This window comes from Megascapheus bottae, chromosome 17 (assembly GCF_031878675.1).
Source record: "Megascapheus bottae isolate mThoBot1 chromosome 17, mThoBot2.hap1, whole genome shotgun sequence".
In the NCBI taxonomy this organism is placed as follows: Eukaryota; Metazoa; Chordata; class Mammalia; order Rodentia; family Geomyidae; genus Megascapheus; species Megascapheus bottae.
Window position 1 is genome coordinate 9,235,090 of NC_143525.1, and position 17,082 is coordinate 9,252,171.

The following is a 17,082-nucleotide window of genomic DNA, read 5'->3' on the forward strand; positions in this document are numbered from 1 at the left end:
TCCTGATGACAGAGTAGGAAACAAATCTAGATATTCTGCTGAATCAATGCTGTCATTAGCAACTTTACAATTCTCTCAGTTAACACAGGGACTTTAGTCAAATGAATCAAATAGGAAAAACAGTCTTAAATGTCTGACAGCTTTAGAAATTTATCTGCTCATCTCTCTTTCTCTACTATAATGGAAATTATATATATATATAATACACACATATAAACATCCTTTGAAGAATTACCAGCTTCTGGTGAAGATATGCTCAATTTTAAATGTCCTTCTAAATATAACACAATTAAACTCATAAGCTGGTTGAGCAAGTCTCTGTGCAAAGGATAAAGCTTTTGCACAAGACAGAAAAGAAATTCACAAGACCTTGTTGGACTGAATCTTCTATGCCTCTCTGCCTTCGCATTATACAAATATTGTCTGTTATTACCAATTGGACATAACTCACTACCACAATATTATTTTGCATTTCCTACCTTCTATTGATATGGCTAAAGTACACATAAACTTTACTACTGGGGACCCATCAAGAGAGAAAGTCATTCAAGTAAAACTTTTATTTCTTTCTGGAATTCACCCCATGCCCCTTCCTTGCCTCCCTCCTCCTTCACCTTCGCCCCTCTCTCAGCCCAACTCTGCCCTTCCCTTTAAAAGAAGTTGCATTAGTTCTTTACAAGTGAGCAAGAACAGAACCAAATGTTTCACATCTGCTCTCTGAGTTCACGGATTAGCATGAGAAAGAGTGGCCAGTGTTTCAATGATGCACAGTCCAGTGGACCAGAATGGGGGCTCAAGCCTGGTATCAGAGAGCCCCCCGTCTCCTGCCAGATGTCCAAGATCCAGGACACAAAAGCATGAACCCAGGGTTTTAACAAATCACCTTTCTCTGGGGCTAATCACTCAAGAAAAGGTTTTGTTATGGGCTGGAGAGGGTCAGGTTGGTATTTCTCCAGTGATCTGTATCCTTGCGCAACCCTCTAGCCTTCGCCCCTCAAGGCTTTCTAAAGAGACCTCTTATTTCTTTTCTCGAAATTCAGGGCTCTGAGGGCAAAAGCTGCATGCCAGAGGGTCCCCAAGGCACAAGGGCAGCAGGGGGCTCATTAATCAATGGCGATCACATTGCTGGTCTATCACTCACCCTCTCTCTCGAAACAATGAAGACTTTAGTGAGGATAAAATGGCTCAGTAGGCATGTGCAAGGTCAGGCTTAGTGGTAACATGGATCTGGCTCGCCTCAGGGGAAGCAATCCTGCACTGAGGGCCAAAAGAGGTCCATGGGTGGTGAGGCAGAGCTCCTGTGAGTGTGGGCCCTGATGAACCATCAACATGCAGATTCTCCATGCTACTTACTCAGGAGCTCTGGATGGAGTCTCCGATCCCCACGACGCCTCCATGGAGCGCTGGTCTGTAGAAGGCTCCTTCATTCCAAAGCACAGCAACTCTGGGGAGTTACTTGTTGGTATTTGATGTTGATTTTAGAACACACCCTTTTTAAAATTCTCAGCCTATTTTAAAATGGGGTAACCAGCTATCTTGAACTGGGGAGTAGGTGGTACCCCAGGAAGCAGGACTTTGAGCTCTGAAGGGAGGAGGTGTGGGGTGTGGGGGAGAGAGCTGAAAGAAGGGAACCACCTTACTGAGGTTCAAGGTTCATTTGTATACCACCAAATTCACCCGCAGACCCGCCCACCAACAATGGGCCCTGCTATTGCATCCCTGTCCAGGTTAGGCAAGATGAAGAGACAAATCTGGGAGATAAACACCAGACAAGGAAAGCATCTTAATAATGCACGCACATGAGGATTCAAAATAGCACACAACAAAAACCACATCGATAAAAAAAATACATGAAAACAATGCTGGGTGTGGAGCTCATGCTTGTAATCCTAGCTACTCAGGAGGCTGAGATCTGAGGATCACAGTTCAAAGATAGCCAGGGCACTAAAGAACCTGAGACTCTAATATCTGCATTTAATCACCAGAAAGCCAGAAGTGGGGCTGTGGCTCAAGGGGTAAGTGGTAGCTTAGAGCTAAAGAGCTCAGGGACAGCACCCAGGCCCAGAGTTCAAGCCCTATGACCCATAAACAAACAAATAAAAAACAGCTACAAAGAGGCCTGTAGATTTCACAATAAATAAGTGATGTATATTTTTAGGGTAAAGGCCCAGTATATTCTGGTGTGTGTTTGGGAGGGAGATGTCTAAGATTTAATCCCCCATGATGCTAAAGGACAAACCAACAGATCCCAGGGTCAACCCCTGAAAAAGGAAATTAAAGCAGAACTGAGGAAATGGAAAAACCTCCCATGCTCCTGGATTGGAAGAATCAACATTGTAAAAATGGCAATCTTGCCAAAGGCTATCTATAAATTCAGTGCAATACTCATCAATATCCCAATGTCATTCTTTAAAGAAATAGAAGAGGCAATTCAAAATTTCATATGGAATAATAAAAGACCCCGTATAGCAAAAACACTTCTTAGCAGAAAGAACAGCGCAAGAGGAATTTCAATACCAAACTTTAGACTCTATTACAGAGCTATAATTATCAAAACAGCTTGGTACTGGCACAAGAACAGGCCTGAAGACCAATAGAATAGAACTGAGGACCCAGATATTAAACCACAGACCTATGGCCACCTAATCTTTGACAAGGGAGCCAAAAAAATAGAATGGAAGAAAGACAGCCTCTTCAACAAGTGGTACTGGCAGAACTGGTTAAGCACCTGCAGAAAACTACAGTTGGATCCTTCTTTGTCACCCTGCACTAGAATTAACTCCAAATGGATCAAAGACCTCGAGGTAAAAGCTGACACACTGAAAACTTTACAAGAAGGAATAGGAGATACACTAGGCCTTCTTGGCACAGGTCAAAATTTTCTTAATAAGGACCAAGAATCACAACAAATAAGAGAAAGGCTGGATAAGTGGGACTGCATTAAACTGCAGAGCTTTTGTATGGCAAAGGACATAGTTAGTAAATTAATTAGGAAGCCTACAGAGTGGGAGAAGATCTTCACCAACCATACAATGGACAAAGGCCTCATATCTAAAATATATCAACAACTCAAAAAATTGAATCACTCCAAAACTAATCTCCAAAGTAACAACCATCCCATTAAAAGATGGGCCAAAGACTTAAAGAGAGTCTTCTCTGAAGAAGAAACAAAAATGGCCTATAGACACATGAAGAAATGCTCAACATCTCTGGTCATAAAAGAAATGCAAATCAAAACAACTCTAAGATTCCACCTCACTCCAGTTAGAATGGCCAGGATCAGGAAAACGAATAACAACAGATGCTGGAGGGGATGTGGCCAGGAGGGATCACTACTACACTGTTGGTGGGAGTGCAAACTCATTCAACCACTATGGAAAGCAGTATGGCAGTGCCTCAAAAGGCTAAACATAGAACTCCCCTATGACCCAGCAATTCCACTACTTGGCATTTACCCAACCATCCAGAAACAAGGACATACTAAATCTACTAGCTTGAGATCTTATTTGGAGAGCTCCTGGATGTTTGAGACCAGCTAGGGAAGGAAAAATAGCGCATGAGATCTAAAATCAACCTGAGAAAGGACTTAGTTCGCCTCAGCTGGGTTAGAAGAATGCTTACTGGAAGAGCTTACAGGGTCCCCATCCACAGGTGTCTTCTATGTCACATCAGACAATGCCAACAAGTACCTAGACAGGAAGGATTTTGTCCCTAGGATAAAAAGGGAAGGTTTGGTAGAAATAATATGAAATTCTTAACATTTACATAGTATTAAATATGTGCTACTACATTTAAAATGATAGGATTAAAAGGAAATTCATGCTACTGTACAAAAGAGAGCATAGTTTGTGGAGCTAGGTTACATCAGCCTCACATCTTCCTCTTTTACTTATTCCGTCATATTGGCTAAGTTCCTTAAACTTCTTAAAACTATTAGAAAGAAAAAAAATAACATCGATTCTAAGAGGATTCTTGGAAGGTTCGGTAAGGTAAGGTATGAGGTGGACGCTGAAGAGTACGTGGTACACAGTGAGTGCTCCATAAATGCTGAGAAGCAATGCAAAATAACAGAGGACTTCTGTTTAAGAACAGACTCATGTTTCACAAACATCTGGCACTTGTAAGGAATATGATTAATCTAGCTTGATGGTCTAGGATCTGGAAAAGGTAGGTCCATGAATGCCTAAGACCATTTCCTATCTCTCTGATCTCACTCAGTAGATGCTGCAGGCCTTTCCCTGGCCTCTGCCTTCTGGTGATCAATTTTCCTAGGCTTTTCATTCGTTCCTGGTATTACCCATTTTACATCTGTGGGGCTTTGGGATGGAGGGCAGAATCTGTGTGCAGAATGGAATCTGTATTGGACATTGTTAGGCAGACTGTGTGTGTGTGTGTGTGTGTGTGTGTGTGTGTGTGTGTGTGTGTTTATACACTCTTCAGACATCAGGCAGTGGGAAGAATTATGAAACTGAACTTAGATTTGGGTATCAGACTTTTAGGCTCTCCTGGTCAGCTACACAAGTCACCCAAGCACAAAAAACTGAGTACTGCCACCATTCAGGGAGCCTGACTATGCCCAAATCTAAGCCCAAGCGGTTCTCACCATAGACTGGAAGATAGGTGTTGACAACTGACATGCTAAGATGTGGGATCTCTTAGAAAGGCGTAAGTGAGCTGCGAGGTGTGGCTCAATTAAAACTTGAAGCTGATTTCCTGACCCCAGAACCTCTATAGCATCTTGCTCATTTGAGCCACCTCCTCCTCAGTATCCCCTTCTGTGGAGTATAAGAGTTCCATTTCTGGCTGGGAGCTAGGCCATGCATGGCCCTCAGGCTAGTTCTTTCTTTAGTTCTGGTGAGACTGAGGACATACTGTGTTTGTCAGCTGTCTATGTATCTCTATGATCTAATGTCTGAGACTATCAGCTTATAATGGCAATTGGGGATGTGATTCCAGTCCAGTCAGTTGGGCAGGCTGTTGAGACAGCACATTATGATGGGGAATGTGAATTGGAACAAATCTGGCCATATTGTGGCAGTTGAGACACAAAAAGAGCGGAAGGAAGGGGCTGGGCCCTTCTTCAAGGGCATGTCCCCAATGACCTAACTTCTATCAAGCATCATCTTATCAAGGTCCTACTAGCTCCTGACAGTGCAAAGTTGAAATCCAAGCCCTTAGGTTATGGCTTCAGCGGTGGATTTCAGGTGTTAACTCTGCCATGCGCACACGGAGCCAGCATGTGACCATTAAACCAATGGTTCTTAGCAGCATGACCCCAGGAGGCCACTTCCTATTTCTATGCCTCAGGTCTCTCATTTGGGAAATAGAGATAATTAAAAACAGTAACAGGGGCCGGCAGTGTGGCTTAGTGGCAGAATACCTGCCTAGCCTGCACGAAGCCCTGGATTTGATTTCCTCAGTACCATATACACAGAAAAGGCTGAAATGGTGCTATGGTTCAAGTGGTAGAGCGCTAGCCTTAAGAAAGCCCAAGGACAGTGCCCAGGCCCTGAGTTCAAGCCTCAGGACTGGCAAAAACTAAAACAATCCAAAACCAAATAACAGCTCCTACAAGGTGTTGTGACTTTCTCAAGGAATTATTATACAGAAGTGACATGCGATGATGCCTAGAACTTATGGCTACTAAGTGAAAGCTTTTATTCCTGCTTCACGGAGTGGATCTATCTCACCTTCTGGAAAGCAAAGACCTTCTGATTTAAGCCCTGCTCAGGGCACTGTTTCTGTGTGTGCTTGATTTCACCCTCTTGCATGGAGTGGGGTGAGTAAAATATAGCATGGTAATGACCAGCCACATTCACTAAGATTTACTCTGTGCCAGGTACAGGCCAAAGCCATTACCTCACATGCAACGGCCCTACTGTCCCGAAGAGAAACAGACATAGATGTTAAGTCATCCAGTGTGGTTGGCCTGTTGCTCAGCCTGGTGTGAGACCACAGGGGCAAAAGCAGCAGGCATTTTCTGGATGTCAAGTCTCAGGAAGGGGATTGATAGAAATGAATAGAGCCCACTGACTTGGACTTGGTTTCTTGGTCTGCAAGGCTCTGCTGTGCCCAGTGGGCTTCCCACAGCCATTGTGAACCAGTAAGAAAAAGGCAAACCTGAGAGCTACAGATTGCTCATTTATTAACAGTCACCAAACAACGATTTCCCCTCATATCTTGTAAATCCTACATGGAAGAGGGTATTTCTGTCTTTCTAGTTAGGAACTGCCATGGGCTCTGGCTGCTTGCTGTGCCTCCTGTTTGGGGTGTATCTAGCAAGCCTGAAACCTCTCTGGCTTGATCGTTTCATTTCCAGGCCAAGAAGATGCACTCCAAAGCCTCAGGGAGGGAGACACAAGCTCTTTCCTTGTGCATTTCTATTTCATCCTGGCAAGCAGAGGGCAGTATGAGCCATGCTGCTGTTGGAACAAATTAAACAAGTATCAAGTACCAACTAACAGAGGCTTCCTTCTTGCAGGACACAAAGCATACTAAAGAACCACCCCTACCCCCAAAGCTAACTAAGGGCGGTCTCGTCATTGATCTAATCACCGACAAGCATGGGGCTCAAAGGAGCAAGACAAAATGTAGTCCCTTTGCAGAAGAGCACCATGAGGGAATGCACAGGCTGGCTTCCACAGACTGTTCTTGACTAAACATGAATCAGGATTCAAGAGCTCTTCAGCATTGGTGAATTGGGACTTGAAATAGAATTAATTGCTTCCAAATTGTCTCTTTCCTCTCAGCCATCCATTAGTTCACTGTAGCAGAAGGATAATGACACTTTTCATGAAATAGAGCTGAAAAATGGAGCCTGGTACATCACAGCCCCAGAAAGAGTTCTCTGGAAAGAAAAAACAATTGCACATAATCAAGACTCCTGATCTCCAGGTGAGAATGAATATAAACATCAGATCACCACAGTTGCCCTGTTGAAAAAAGAATGCATTTGTTTCTTTTTAACTTAATGGGATTTCAGAACCTTTCCAGTCAAATCCTCTAGACTGTTTTTTGTTTCAATCACAATAAGAGGATCAGTCTGATGTTCTTTTCGATTGGATTGGTTTTTGCTTTTGTTGTTTTGCAATAGGATTATTTTCTATTGTAGGTTAGCTTGTTGTTAGGTTGAATTGTTTTTATCCTAGGTGTAGTAGCCCTTCTGGGTGAATGTCACAGCTCTCCAAGTGGAAGCTGGAGGACTTGAAGCAGCAGCAGAGTCTGCTCAGTTTCTTTGGAAACTCAGTGGAAAAATCCATGGCTGAGACAAGGATTGTAAGTGACCCTAGGAAGCCATTAGATCTTTTAGAGAAATAGATCTCCCCAGGTTTTTGACATGCCACCGAAGTCATTTTTATATTCAGAAACCATAACAAGAAGACACAGAAGGGAGACATTTCGTGTTTGTATCCCATCTAACTGCCAATGGGAAAGAAATATGTTTCAGGATTCACAGTGCCAGCTTAACCTGCAATGGGAGCTGGAAAGGTCTAACCAACAGTGAATGTGTATCAGTAGCTTAAGTTGCTGTGACAAATGGCCACAACAAGGAGACTTAAGATGAAAATTTAGTTCTTCACATTTCTGGAGGCTGTGAGTCCAGGATAGGGGTGCCAGCATGGTTGAGTTCTGGGAGTCTCCCTGGCTTGGTTTCAGACAGTGTCTTCTCTGTTGTCCTTGTTAGTCACCAGTGCCTACTTGTGGGAAGGCTGTGAGCTCTCTCATTTCTCCTCCTATAAAGATGCTAAACGTGTAAGATCAAGAGTATAGTCTTATTGTATTGGTTAAGTCTAATTACTGCCTCCAAATATAGAATTTAGTTGTCAGCGTAGAAATTTAGGAGGGCGCAGGTCTTAGCTCTCTTCTTATCTATCTATCTATCTATCTATCTTGCTATCATCTATCAGTCTGTCTTTCTATCAGTTATCTGTAATCTATCTGTAGCCATTCATCCATCCATTTATATTCTCTGTACTATATTTATTTATGCATATATGCACTGACTATTGCTTAATAGACTAGTATATATACGTACACAAACATATAAAAGCAGGTAAATAAATATATATGTATATATACATATAACTGTGTGTGTTAAGTGCACACTTTGGTTATAAGTAGAGAGAAATGTTACCTAACTTACACTACTCTTTAAGCCAGGGCTCCAAGCACAATGCCCATGGAAGGAAGATAGATGTAATTAAAAATGGTGTGAAGCAATGGTTGAGAGGAGTGCTGGTTCGACTCCAGCTCACTGTTATGAAGTCTGAATGTGAGCAGGTACTATCACATAACTTATTCTTTTGAGGCGTTTAGAACTTTGGTTTATTTATTTTTAACTTTTTTTCCCTGAACTACAGGATTGTACAGTTGGTTTACTATTTAATGTATCCAGCTCAGAGTCCAGTGCATCTTGATCAATACTGCCAATTCCATCTTTTACCCTCTCCCATCTTCTCCTACTCCTAGACTCATTTTAGATTTTTCAAATGGCCCAATTGTTAACCATATAAAATATGACCTCTATTTTCCCTTGTCCAGCCTGTGGAAGTTTCTTGGGTATAACCTCTGGTTGAAATAAATGTTTTGTCTGAGGGAACTTTTCATGATTTCTCAGTTTCCTGGGCCTGGGGTAAAAGGATCAGGTGCATACAGGGAGATAACATGGCCGCCTGGAAGGAGTTCAAAGGCTCCTTCAAATAACCCTCCACATGCAAGCGTTTAGTGAAGACTGAGTTGCCCAAGGTCAGTGTATTTTTTTAATTCTGTCCCTTTTCCATATCTCCTTCCCCTTCCAAGTTTATTATGCTTCAATTTCTTGCTGATTGCTTCTCAGTAATTCAACAGAGAGAAGCAATAAGAACAGCAGAACCCTTTTTGTTTACACATTAAATTAACAGTGAAGCAATCTAGCAGCAGGCACTTATGTAAGTTCTATAAACACAGTGGACTTTCTAGGAGGCTCTGAAATGTGAGGCAGGGCTTTAGACTGACCGGGAGAGTCGTGTGGTAAAATCTTGGCTCTGACATTAAGGGTGTGAGCCCAGACACATCATGTACTTCCTTCACAGAGATGACTATTTTCTTTCCACCATGATACTGAGGTTGGCATCAGGCTAGATGAGAAGATGACTGAGATGATCTTTGTCCAGAAGGTCATAGTCAGATGGATAGAGAGATACTGTTTTGATATGTGATTTCAGGTTCCTGAATTTTCTCCCTTCAAATAGGATACTCATTTATCCCCTTTCTGCCACTAGAAAAGAATTCAACAGGAAAAGAACAAAGCAAAAAAATCCATGCTGATGACATGGATCTTGTGGTAAAGCACCATTCTAGCATGTGTAGGGCCCACAGTTCAAATCCCAGTACCACAGCAGACATATCTATGATGCAATCTTGGGAAAGGTAGAAATTTCTTAAATAGCAAACAAAATACATAAACTATAGGAGGATAGTGACAAACCCAACTTCATTGAAAGGAAGCATTTCCTTCATAAAAAAATGCTATTTAGGGAATTAAAGGCAAACTCTATACTTGGATAAACATTTGCAATACACATAACCTGCTAAGGTCTTATATCTTGGGCACAACAACAACTTTGGCAATAAAAATTTTATTTGCTCTGAGTGCTAGTGGTTTACACCTATAATCTTAGCTACGCAGGGGTCTGAGATCAGGAAAAAGTTATTATCTGAAAAGTAAACTAAAATCTGAAGAACTAGGAGCCAGATTTCATGTCTCAAATGTAGAGTGCAAGCAGTGCTTAGCCCCAAGTTCAAAGAGAAAAGTAAGTCTGTCTAAGAAGGAGAACGTAAGGCCTTAAGACTGGGCTATATCAAGAAAGAACCAGATGAATGCTAGTGATGCTAATGGCTCACCCCTATAATCCTCAATACTCAACAGGCTGTTATCTGAGAATTGAGGTTTGGAAGCCTGTCTGGACAGACAAATTCACAGGCTTTATCTTCAACTAACCAGCAAAAAGCTAGAAGTGAGTACATGGCATAAGTGGTAAAGTGGTAGGAAAAATAGTTGAGTGAGATCATTTTTTCTTTTTTCTTCCTTTTTTTTTTGGTGGGGGGGGGAGCGCAGCTGGGGAGTCCTGGGGCTTGAGTTCAGGGCCTGGGCCCTGTCCTTGGACTTTCTCAAAGTCTACCTCTGGAACCATAGCACCACTTCCAGCCTTTTCTGTGTATGTGGTACTGAGGAATGGAACCCAGGGTTCATGCATGCTAGGCGGGCACTCTACCATTAGGCCACACTCCCAGCCCCTAGTTGAGTGAAAGTCCCCATGCCAACACAAAATCAAAAAGTAAAAAACAAAACAGAGCAATGACAGCAACAAAAATGAACCGGACTTCCCCAAGGAAAGATGGTGTTCCACGTCTGGCCCTCAGCATCACTGCTCAACCCTCATTAATTGCTTTCATAAGGACAATCGTGATTGTGGATGGCCTGCAAGACTCATTGTAACTTCTGACTGGTCTCTGTGGGGAAATCAGCCATCATTCCCTGGAGATACTGCAGCAGCCCAGTGGAGGTGTTCACATGGAAGAGGATTCGGCCAGACCTCCTTACTCTCCTCTACACTGTGAGTGCGAGTATTTGATCGGTAGACTAGAGATCCCTTATACATTCTAATGCACCTCTGTTCTCTCCTGTCGCCTTCCACTAGCTGTTTGGCATAACTTGTGTTTTGGAAAACTTGTTTTGTTTGTTTGTCCCGAGGCTTGAACTCAGAGCCTTGGCACTGTTACTGAGCTCTTTTGCTCAAGGCTGGCACTCTACCACTTACACCACAGTGCCATTTCTGGTTTTCTAGTAGTTGATTGGAAATAGGAGTCTCACAGTTTCCTTCCTGGGAAGGCTTTGATCCTCAAATCTCAGCATCCTAAGTAGCTAGGATTATAAGTGTAAGCCACCAGCACCTGGCTAGAGTCTGTCCAGACATTCAAAAGATTTAGTGGGTGAGGCAGAAAAGGATTTTTCCCCCCAAATGAACTGTGACTCTAATATCAAACTATGGAACCCAGCCATTTCATTTTTTTCCTTTTTTTAAATTGTTATTGTAAAGCTGATAGGTACAAAAACATGAGAAGGGATATCAATGTGTGAGAATAATGCACCTACTACCTAGTGAATGGAACTGTAACCCCTCTATACATTACCCTAACAATAAATAAATAAATAAAATAAAATTTAAAAATACTTTTAAAAAGCTGATGTACAGAGGAGTTACAGTTAACGTAAATCAGGTAACATGTACATGTCTTTTTGAACAATGTCATCTCTTCCCTCATTTTCTCCCGTTTTTTCTTTCCCAATTCCCCTCCACAAGTGGTTTAATTAATTTTCATCCCATTGTCTACTGAGTATTACCGTTGCATTTATTTGTTTACTCTTTTTCCTGCCATTTCTGTGATCTCTTTACCCTCCCCCAAACAAATAAAAGACAAAAGATACAGAAATTAGAAACAGTGACAAAAGATAAAAACAAAACAAAACGTAATTTTTTTAAAAAAAAAGCCTCTTGGGACAACATTTTTTAAAGGCTTTTGTATCCATTTCTTGGGTTTGTTTCAATTAACATTTTATATGATCAGATACACATAGATATTGAGCGTTGGTGATCCTCTCCTAAGAATTACCATTTAATTTTATAAGTGCCTCCTTATTTTTTTTTACCAAAAAATGATTCTGTATTCTCTGCATGTGAAATGTCTATTCCTTTCATTATATTCAGGAAAATCTATCTACAGAGAAATAAGAAATTATTATCAATATATATTAACATGTATGTTCACATTACTATACTTTGATTTATAATTCTTATGTATGTGAGCATAGCTTTCTCAGTGATTATAAAAATCACAGAATACCCATAAGATGGAAATATTTATTTATTGAAATGTCATCTAATAAGTAATGAGTGGAGAAGCTGTGACAAGCCTTTAAAGTATGAATGTGCAGGCTTGCCATGGAACTCTGTTTTCTGTGTGGATATTTGGATGACTGCTTTATCTAAAATGTAACAAGGAAATTTTTCTCTTCAATCTTTAGTGCATGAGTGAAGTAATTTCCATGGGACTTTCATCAAATTAATAATGCCATTTTCAATCTAAATGAGCACCATGTGTAAAAAATCTATTTCATTACCTGGAAAGGAAGGCATCTAGAATAATTTAAAATATGTTTTCAAGTGTACCTTACCAATTATTATTGCTCCAGACTAATGGTTATTAAGCCTTTAAAAAATACCAGCTATTAGCTGGGTCCCAGTGGCTTATGCCTATAAACCCTTGCTACTGAGGAAGCTTAGACATGGAAGCTTGAGGTTCAAAGTCAGCCTAGGCAGGAAAGTATAAGAAACTCCATCATCAGTTAATCATCTAAAAGTTGGATTGGAGGTATGATTCAAGAGGTAGAGCTAAGGAAGATGTGAACTCAAGCTCCAGTACAAGCACAAATAAATTTTAAAGTAATATTTTATTCAAATTAATTAGCATACATAAAACTAGACAACAGTGACTGATATTTGTGGTCCTAGCTCCTCCAGAAGATGATATCTGAAGGACAGAAGATCAAAGCCAATGTGAGCAGAAATGTCTGGGAATCTTTATCTCCATTTGAAAAGTTGTGTTTAGCACAAAGCCATGTGTGGCTTGGTGGTCAAAAGCCAGTGATAAGTGAGCAAGCTTATTGAAAGCTCAAAGTCTTAAGTTCAAACTCTGGATACTTGTGGGGAAAGAGAATTAAAAATTATGTAACCATATTTTACATAGGAAGATGTATGACTATAGCTTATGTTCACAAGTGCTTCTTGGTAACTCATGCTTTGAGTTTAGCTGTATTTATTTAAATTCAGACTCTGGATAGTTCTAATTCTTTCTTCTTAAAACAACATGGAAAACAACTCTTTCTACATACATTTTGTGCATACGTTCTTTTAGGCATTTAGAATTGGAAATTCTCAAACTGTAAATACTCTTGACTTTTTTTAGTTGACTTGTAATACATACAGAAAAGTGCTCAAAATATAAATGGTTATCTTGATGAAAACCCATGTAAATAGTTTATAGATTTAATATGCAATTCGAATTTCTAGCATTTTCAGAAACAAAGTGGCAAAGTCCCCCCAAATGTCTATTGGCATTCTGATGGGGTCAGATTGAAATTATAGAGATTAATGAGAAAAAAAATCTGGGATTTTTGTAATATTGAATTTTCTAATACATATGTGGTATATTGTGTTTTATGTATTGTTTTATTTATTTACGCATTTAAGTAATTGTACAAAAAGGGTTTTAATTCAGCATGTCAGTTCATGAGTACAATCCATCTTGAAGAATGTTGCTCATGCCATCATGATCCATCAGTAATAAGAATTCATTTTATGTTTTGTCTCAATCAACATTGCTATTGTCATATGTTCTCATTTAAATTACCCTCTGCATATGTGTTTATATTTCCCTTTCCTGATAACCTTGACTGGATATAATAAGAAACATTTATGTACTTGTATGCTGGTGTATCTATTGTGTGGTAGAACTCAGTGCCTGGGCATTGTCTCTGAGTGTTTTGTTTCTTTGTTTGTTTGGGGTTTTTTTTTGTTGTTGTTGTTTTTTTGTTTTTGGGGTTTTTTTTTTACTGAAGGCTGATAGTCTACTACTTGAGCCACAGCTCCACATTCAAATTTTTATTGTTTACTTTTCTTCTTGTATTTTATTTCTAAGCAGATGAAGAATCCTACGATATAGTCACAGAATTACTTTTTTCTTTAAACTGTTTTTTCTTTTAGTATAAAAAGAGTACATACATATATTTATTTTATACGAATATAGTAAAATACACATATATGCAGCATTTAATATATAATAATTATTATTAAATGGTGTTTTATATTTCACAGATATTTATTTACTCTTTCTGGTTCTCTTATTCTTTTCTTCTATAGACTCAGTCTTTTTTCTTTGGCCAGTCCTGGGGCTTGAACTCAGGCCTGAGCATTGTCTTTGGGCTTTTTCCTCAAGGCTGCTACCCTGCCACTTGAGCCACAACACCACTTCCAGCTTTTCTATGTATATAGTACCGAGGAATCGAACCTGGGTCTTTATGTATGCTAGGCAAGCACTCTATCACTAGGCCAAACTCCCAGCCCTGGATTCAATCTTTTATATGGCTTGCTTTTTCCCTCCCTCCCTCTCTCTCTCCTTCCCCCTCCCTCTCTTTCTTTCTTTTCTCATGAACTACCCTTAACATTTCTCATAGTTAAGCTCTTCCAGGGAAAGAATTTTAAATGTCACCTATCAGTGTCTACGAAAAAAGAAATATTTCATTTCCATTTTCAGGGAAGGTATTTGCTGTACATAAAATTGTTGGTTGATGGACAGTTTCATCATTCTTGCCCCAAATCACCAGTCCCAAATTGCCCTCCCCAAGTGTTATCAGAAGTAGGGATGATTGGGTGATGGGCGAGCTTGTTCTACTGGCTGACTTACAATAACCCCCATCCGCCTACCACCCACAATGCAGTCTGGCCTTCTCTTTTTTTATTGTAATTAATAGAAGGGTTACATTATATTCACCAGATAGAGGGTGCATTACTTCACATACATTGATACCCTTTCTCATGTCTTGGTCCCCATTTCCCTCCAACACCCCTCATCTTGTTTTCTTCTCTTCCCTATTCGACATCAAATAACCAATTAAGCATATATAAAACATATCAGATAACAAGGTGAAATACTGTAACAATATGCGATAAACAAGGGACAGCAAAAGAGATGAGAGACAACATAGTACATTAAGGACAACAATCACTCGTTATATGGCTTTTGTTTCTATATCCTGGAGGTCCTTTCATTTAGCGTCATTCTACATGGCCTTATGTATCTAGGTTTTGTTCTAGTGTCAGTCTCTGCTAGGAGAGCCCAAGGTTTCTACTGATTATGACAAATGAGGGAAACCATTGAGCCTATGTTCCTTTGAGTCTGGCTTACTTCACTTAATATGATTTTTTTCTAAGTCTTTCCATTTCCTTACAAATGGGGTGATGTCGTTTTTTCTGACAGCAGCATAGAATTCCATTGTGTACAAATACCACATCTTGTTGATCCACTCATCAACTGAGGGACGTCTGGGTTGGTTCCATATCTTTGCTATGGTAAATAGTGCTGCAATGAACATCATTGTGCTAGTGGATTTAGTATATGTCCTTGTTTCTGGATGATTGGGTAAATGCAGCCTGGCCTTCTCTTAAACCTTAGAACAGAAATATACAAGCTTCATTCAATACACGGTACCAAGAAACCAACAACTTCTACATTTAAGCTCTGGCCATTCCTAATTATGTGACCATTTCCATGTTACCTAAATTTCCTAAGCTTCCAGGCAATCACTTCTCCAACATGGATATCCATTTTGCACTGCAAACACAAAAACTGAGATAATATATAGAAAGGTGATTCGGTGCTGATGGTTCATACCTATAAATCTAGTGACTCAGAGATCTAAGAGCTAGAGGATTACAGTTTAAATCAGTACAGGTAGAAAGTTTTTGAAGCTCCAAAATGTTGTGGTGGAGGCATGACTCAAGAGACAGAGCTCTACTATGAGCAAGCAAGCTTGGCCCTAGGTTCAAGCCCTGGTACCATACAAAATGGGGGGGGGCAGGTGAAAAAGCACAATATTTTATGTATAAGTGTTAAGACATGTACTTGTTTGTAGTTTTCTGATGGCATGAATAAAATTGGTCCCTACTGCTTCTCAACTATTTTTCTTCTCAAAATGCCTGTGTCTGCCAGAAATATATTTCTTGGTGGGTGGGGAGTGGGTATGGCTTATCTGAGCCTCAGTAGACTCTTGTGCAAATTGGCAGATCCACCTCCCTGAGACCTCTGTGGAGGGAGCATGCTCCATCTTGAGTCCCTTTGGCTTTGCAGTGAGATGCCTGTGAGGACTCTGCCTATCCCAATTCTGCTTCAGATAGTAGCAGCCACTGTCCTGAAAAGTGGCTCGGTCACTTTGCTCTGAAAGACAGAGGCCACTTGCATCCACATCTCCCTATATCTCGACCATCTGGTGCGGATAATACAATCCTAATACATACACTCCATTAAACTGAGCTCCCATTGGGGAAACAAGGATCCAAAAGAGGCAATGTCAGAAAGAACTGATGCTCTGAGATCAGACACTGCGTAGAGCAGCTGGCTGAGGGGACTCTAGAGGAGGGAGGGGAAGAAAGAGACATGTACTTGAGAGGTGACTGTCCCTTTGACGATGAGGGGGATGGAGGCATGGATTTGCTTAGGAAGGCAAGAAGCCACAGTGAAAGTCACAGGGGTTCCCTCTGGATTCTGGGTAATGGTTCTCTAGTAGCCACTGCATATGATGATGCAGAAGGACGCTAGGTCCAGCCTCTGATTCAGGGTCACTTGCTATAGTTCTGAGGACTTTGCTGTTCCATGCCTTGGGAGCAGTTACAGATCGTTCTGGTTGCGCTCACAGTTGGCCACCCCACCCCACCACTCACACATCATTTGTTTTGTAACTCCTTCACCTGGAGCTGGGGTTTGAACTTCAGGATATGTTGAGAACAAACCCCTTGACACCGCTTGAAACAGTTGCTAAGTAGCACTTAAAACAAAGATCTGTGTAAAGGAGGTTGTATCCTGGGAGATGATGGACAGAAAAAGAAAATGCTTAGGAGATCAAGGAAAGTAAGATCTGCTTGTGGGAGCCCAAGAGGAGAAGGGACCACACACTCTCAAATGCAAATCATTCCCCTGGAAGCAAGCTCTCAGAAGCAGGTCAGTTTGGGTCAATTCCTCATGAAGAGGTTGACCAAAAGCTGGCAAAGCAGCTGATGCCTTACTGCCACTGCAAAATGTGGAGATTGGGGGGGGGCACACTTTGAATCCAGCTGGGCCAGTGAAGTTCATGAGACCCCCATCTTCTCAACCTATGTCTGGGCCCGGCGGCACACATCTGTTATCCTGTTATGATTGGAAATACACAAATAGGATTCTAGTGTGGGTGCTGGATTAGGCAAAGAGAAAGGTCCTATCTCAAAAATAATG